This window comes from Cupressus sempervirens, chromosome 5 (assembly GCF_028749045.1).
Source record: "Cupressus sempervirens isolate cs-2001-9-10 chromosome 5, ASM2874904v1, whole genome shotgun sequence".
NCBI classification, from domain to species: Eukaryota; Viridiplantae; Streptophyta; class Pinopsida; order Cupressales; family Cupressaceae; genus Cupressus; species Cupressus sempervirens.
In genome coordinates this window covers 170,273,212-170,280,305 of record NC_143122.1, presented here as the reverse complement: position 1 = coordinate 170,280,305, position 7,094 = coordinate 170,273,212, and positions in this window count along the sequence as shown.

The following is a 7,094-nucleotide window of genomic DNA, read 5'->3' as shown; positions in this document are numbered from 1 at the left end:
TGGAGGAGAAGCATGGTGGTTTGGCTAGATTGGGGCCTTCTTCTGCTCTTCTGCAGCAACACATATCTCTTTTGCATCTCTCTGATGTTAAGCCTTCTAATGGTCTCTATACCTGGAATAATCGCAGGACTGGTGTTGCTGCTATCTCAGAACATCTAGATAGATTTCTTGTTTCCTGCTTCTGGGTTAGTGGCACCCTTACTATCTCTTTAGAAATCCTTGATTGGAGGGGTTCAGATCATTGGCCAATCAAATTTTCCGCTATAGGGGCTTATGTTCCGAAGCATCCTCCTTTTAAGTTCTAGTTGATGTGGCTTCGTGACTCCTCTCTTCATGATTTTGTTTTTTGTTAGTGGAAAGATGGCACTCCTGCATATGGTACTGCGATGTTCTCATTTTCTAAAAGGTTTGAATATGTTAAAAGGCCACTCAAGATATGGAATAGGGAATGCTTTGGGAACCTTCACTTTATGAAGAGGCTTTCTCAAGAAGATCTTGATGTCATCACAAGGGAGATTAGAGATCGAGGTTTCTCAGAGGATCTTGGCAAGGCTGAATCCCTTGCTTCTAGAGCTCTAGAAGAATGGGAACTTCGAGAGGAAATTTTTTGGAAGCAAAAGGCTAGAGTTGATTAGCTCCAGGAAGGTGATCGAAACACTGCCTTTTTCCATAAAATAGTGCAATCTCGTCGGAATCAGAGCACTATCTCTTCTTTGGTTAATTCTCAAGGCATCCAACTGAATTCCTTGCCAGCTTTGTTCCAGGAGGCTATTTCCTACTTCTCTACCCTCTTCTCTGAGGACTCTCCTCCTGCTGATAATGAAGAAAATATTATTTTGTCCTGTATTCCTTCCCTTATCACTCAGGAAATGAATGATTATCTCATGTGTCCTATCTCTTTGGAAGAGCTGGAGGAGGTGGTCTTTGGCATGCCTAAGGGGAAGGCTCCTGGTCCTGATGGCTTTCCAGTTGAATTCTTTCAGGAATTTTGGGACATCATTAATCATGATTTGTTGGAGGTGGTTAAAGAATCCTATGCTAGCAAGCAGATGCTTCGAGCTTTGAACTCTACATTCTTGACTCTTATTCCTAAGAGAGAGGGTGCTAATCAATTGGAGTTTTTTAGACCAATTGCCTTATGTAATGTGGTTTATAAAGTTATTACTAAGTTGATTGCTGAGAGACTGAAAAGGTGGCTTCCCATTATTATCTTAGAAGAACAAGGTGGTTTTGTTGCTGGCAGACAAATTTTGGATGGGGTGGTTATTGCTACTGAGGCTATTCACTCTATGGCTACTTCAAGGGAGAGAGCCATGTTTGTTAAGCTGGATATGGCTAAGGCCTATGATAGAGTTAAATGGAACTTCCTAAGGAGTAGTCTTCTTTCTTTTGGATTTAGCTCTGATTGGGTGAGTTGGATTATGAGTTGTGTTACTTCTGCCTCTTTTTCTGTTCTTATTAATGGTCAACCTTCTCAACTATTTGGTGCTTCTAGAGGCCTCCGCCAGGGTGACCCTCTCTTCCCATATCTATTCATCATCATGGCTGAAGGCTTGGGAAGATTCATTAAGCATCAGGTGTCCCAGAATTCTATTCAAGGCTGGTGGTGGGGTAATGGTTACCTTCTTTTTCCCATCTTCAATTTGTTGATGATTCTGCTCTTGCCAATCTTGCTAGGATCAAGGAAGCTGAAGCCTTTTGACATGCTTTGGATGTTTATTTGGAAGCTTCAGGCCAGAAAGTCAATGAGCACAAATCTTTTATTTACTTTTTTAACACTCCTGATTCTATTCAGCACAGGATTGTTGGTATCCTACAGTTTCAGATAGGTTCACTTCCTTTGACTTATCTTGGCATTCCTATTGCTGTTTCTAGGTAGCCACGTCTCTTCTGGAAAAATTTGATTACCAAGCTTCAGGATAAAGTAAATCATTGGACTCATAGATGGCTTTCTACTGCTGCCCGAGTTACTCTTCTTCAAGCTATTATCCAAGCTCTTCCTACTTATAGAAGCATGGTTCACGCTGCACCTATTTACTTTCTAAAGGAGTTTGATGCTCTTTCTCAACAATTCCTTTGTAGTGGTAATTGCGTAGTACTAAATGGAGCTTGGTTAATTGGGCAACTGTTTGTAGGCCTAAAAAGGAGGGTGGTCTTGGTCTTCGATCTGCTCTATTGAGTAGTCAAGCTTTGGCTGCTAAACTTTATTGGCGATGGTGCTCTAGACAACATCAACTTTGGGCTCGTATTATCACTCATAAATATTTTCATGGTGCTGATTCTTGCTCTATTTTTGCACTTCCTCTTGAAGGTCGTGGCTCAATGGTTTGGCATACTTTGAAGATAGGTGCGATGTTGGTGAAGAGGGGTCTGTTTTGGATATGTAAAGGAGGTTCTCAAGCTTTGTTTTGGTCTGATGCTTGGGATGAATTCCCTTCCATTTTATCCATATACACTCATCTTCAGCCTCTTTGTGACTCTTTTCTTGCCGTTGGATGGGATAAAGTGGCTCATTACAAGAATCCTTATCAATTGGGACCTGTTGTTGGTTACAAATGTAAGCATTCTTCTGATTGGCCTCCTGGAGGTACAGACATGGATCGTCAGGAGCTTTCTCAAATTTTGGCCTCTAGAGAGTGTTCTTCTTTGCTTGGTCCAAATGTTTTGGCTTGGGGCGGTACCTTGTCTGGTAAATATCATGTCTTTGCTGGGTATCAGGAGATAACTAGACAATTATTTGGGGATGCTGAGGTCCCTTGGTGGAAGCAAGTTTGGAATAAAGTTTCTTGGTCCAAGTGCAATTTTTTCATGTGGCTAGTGGCTCACAACCGTTGTCTTACCTGGGATAATCTATGTAAACGTGGATTTCAGGGCCCCTCTTATTGTGTTTTGTGTGGTAATGGAGAGGAGTCTGTCTCCCATCTGTTCTTCCATTGCTCCTATTCTACTCAGATATGGCACCTTTGGTGGAGCGCTTGGGGTTGCTCTTGTCGGCATGCTTCCTCTTTGCCTGAGTTCTGGGCCTGCTTGGGTAGTGCTCCCTCCAAGTCTTCTTCTCTCCATGCTGCTTGGATTGCTGGCCCATCTTTCATGCTTTGGCATATCTGGTTGGAGAGGAATCGTCGCATATTCCAAGATGTTCGGCTTGGTGTTTTGCATCTTTGGTGGAAAATATCACATTCTCTTCAAGAAACTATTCTTGTGAAGTGTGAGCTTGATGGGGGTATGGATCTGGTTGATCTTGCTATCTGTAATCGCCTCAATTTTCATCTATAGGATGGGGTTGCAGCTCATAGGTTTCCTTCTATGTCTAGGCAACTTCACCATCAGAGGAAGGGTCGGGTTAACTGGGATAGGCACTAGACTCCTCCTCCCTGTGGAGTTCTAAAAATTAACACTGATGGTTCTTCCCGTGGGAATCCTGGTCCGGCTGGTATTGGTAAAGTGGCCCGTTGTAGTTCTGGGGATGTTAAATTTTTCTTCTCAGTTCATAAGGGTGATTATACTAACAATCTCATGGAAGCTCAGGCTATTTTATATGCTGTGGAACAGTGTTTCTTGCGGGGATGGAGTAAGATTATTTGTGAGTCTGATTCCCAGGTGGTGGTGAACATGCTTTCTTCGCAAGAGCTTGAGGATGTTAGTTGGCAGCTGGCCACTGTTGTTAAGCAGATTCTTTTCTTCTCTTCCTCTTTTCAGTTCATTAGGTTCACGTATATTCCTCGTGAATGGAATAGGACTGCTGATTGTTTAGCCAAATGGGCTTCTAGTCATGATCCGGGTTGGAATATTAGGGATAGGAGGCAACTGTCCTTTGAGATGGTGCAAGAATTTGATGATCTTGTTGCTCAGGATCGAGCTCCTTGTTGTATTCCTTTCTGTCTTAATAAAATTTTACCCCTCTTTTTGCAGAAAAGTATTGTGTACAAAGGATGAGTGAATAGACTTTGTTTGTGACATATAAATGCCAAAGTGAAGTGTAGGCCAACTATTCATGTCAAGAGGACTTTCAAGAGAATTTGAGTACCCACAAGTAAGTAAGATGGCATGAAGATTTTGGACTGAAATCGTCAAGTAGGATCATCAAAGGAAATGGTTTTAAGTATGATATCTATTAACATTTCTCTTATTTTTATAACACTAGCACTTGCATTCAAAGGAGCAAGGAGTATGTTGATAGTTACAAAAAGGTGAAATATTATATAAGATTAATTATTGAATCCAAGATACTTAAACTCATATTGTTAAAATCATATAAGGAATGTAGAAGATGAATATAAAAATTCAAGATAAAAATCACAATGTTTGGAAATTATCCATTGATTTTGTGAGTTACTTCATAATTAATTTTAAGTTTAAAGAATCTCATTTAGAGTGCCTTCTTATTTGGATAACAGAGCTCATATGTTGCGACAATGAGGAAATCTTTACTTGTTATCATGTTTTTTATATGCTTCGTCAAACTTTGTATGTTCATGATATTTTTTTAATCATACTTTTTATCCTTTATTTTAAAAGTTTGCAAGACTTCTTTTGGAAGTCGATCAACATCACTATCAAGGTTTAGTTGTAGCTGTGTTTCTACTGCAATACTAAGTGCAACAAAAAGATTGAGTAATTTAAGCATTTCTTAGTTGTGTAGCCCGACTAAATCATTTGTATAGTAAAGGTGTCTTGTCTGGTCTGACTCATCAAACCTCCTTATTGAGGTGCAAGGATCCACACAAAAAACTATGCCAATAACATCAACAAGGCAATCATTGTCCACGTGCATAATTTGATCAAGAGGGTGAAAGAAAATTGATGTTTTGGAATTGATAGGTCATCATTTGAGAGAGAAATCCTTGAATTGTCTTCCAATCAAATTTCAAGCTAGCTATTAAGTTTATTATGGTGCCTATTCACTATCTTAACAATGCCATCTGCTATTGTATATATAGATCCTACTTCGATATTCATGTAATGAAGATCTACATTTTTTTTGAAGCAAGTGATAGGTACCTTAGTTTTCTCACAGTGTATAATATCAAAGGAGAAGACTTTTCCTTCTTCACTTTGGTTCTTGAATTAGTTAATTTCCTTTTTCACTATAACACGACCCCTTATAGCCACCTTGTTTGATGTAGATTCAAGTTTCTAAATGGAGTAATTGTAGGTTTGGTTTCTTTACTCTTTACAGATGATGATATCCAAAGCATCACTCTTCTAGAAGGGAGTTGTGAAACACCATTTTTTTGAAGCACATTTGTTGATGGAGAACCTAAGTTTGTTGCATGTAATTCTTGGCCTTGTTCCTTGCATACATAGATGGGTTCACCAATAATATCATGATGCAAACACTTGTGATGTCTATTTTAGAAACAACAATCCTCTTCCAAGAGTATATTGAGTTTAAGTATTATATATCAAAACATATCCTAAAATTTGGATTGAAATTTGATCCCCTTTTTAGAAGTACACATTATTGGATAAGTCTATAGAATAAACTGCCTATATTTGCAAATAGTAGGGTAACTACACCCTTTAAGCAACACTGGGGACCGCTTTACTATTTCTCCTAAGTCTACGTAATCATTGTATCTATTTGAAATCATTGCTTTTTGTTTGGAAAATCCATCAGAGAGGTCCATTCTATATCAAGGTGTCACTCTACAATTGGGCCCCAACTCAACAATGTCTACAACTTGGAGGTGTGGTTGTAATTGTAGGTTCCCATCATTGATCATTATAATTGTAGATTCAATCAAGGGAATCATTTGAAGTGAAGGGAGGTAATTTATATCTATAAATGATTCATCACATACACTAAATTTTTCTTCTTGCAAATGTATGATATTACTTGTATCGTACAAAATAAAAACTATACATCATCATATGTTTCTTATTGTATTCATCTATGCACACTACATTTATGTCTCTATATCTCATTAAGAATGCCAAAGCTTTTTCTTGGTGAGTCAATGAATGTATATAGAGCTAGACAACAAGAAACAAAAATGTTGTGTAAATCACAAGCTTAAATTTCAAATCCTTTCTAAATATAGAATGAGGAAGCTTGGTAAAACTTTGACATCTTACAAGGCCTTGTACAATCTTCCTCAATTTTGAAATTATTATTACATTATTATTCTAAAATGTAAATGAATACTACCAATATTGTAGGAATTCAAATTATAGATTACACAGTTAAGAAAAATCTTATCCACAGTAAACCCTAACCCTAATCTTATGTAATTATGGTTTCAAGGAAAAGCTACAGGAAAAATACAAAAGGAGACATTAAAAAGTTACCAAAACTAACTTTAACATTACAAGTTAGATATAACATTATTATTTTAATTGAAAGGTGTGAAATATTTACTTCAATAAACATTGATGTCTACAACATTAATTTCTTTAAATGAGAGAATACATTATTATTTCCTAAAAGAATCTTGAAAACAATATGCTTATTCACATTTACTTTTAAAATAATTTATAAATACTATAAAAAAAGATCCATTGGACAATGACAACAATAAATATTAATTAATTTTAAAATAGATAAAAATTAAATATTATTTATATATTTAAATACTTCAAAATTAAAATTTAATTTGTCCTTGCAAAAAAAAGCTACATATATACATATACACACCAAGATTATTCCTATTACGTTATTAAAATATCTTTTCATATTTAATATGTATGAATAATTAAATTGATGAAAATATTAAATAGAACATAATTTATATTAATATATTCATAGATTAAATATTCTTTTAACAACTAGCATTTTTCTTGCATGTCAAAATTAAAAAAACCATTAAAAAAATTTGGATAAATTTAAATTTAAAATTGTATGGACTCCATCAACTACTATTCTTATTACACTAGCCAGCTTTGTTCAAAGCCTCTGAGATGGCAAAAAGAACCAGTCATTAGAACTTTAACAAGTTTTATGGCCACGTCATGGCATTTTTACAAACTTTAAGAATGTGGACTTCACATCACACTGCCATCATTTCTTGCCTTTTCCTGAATACATACTTCACACATTCAAAATTTGTCGATCCAGTACTTCACATTAAGTTGGATTTCTTATGGGTACCCAT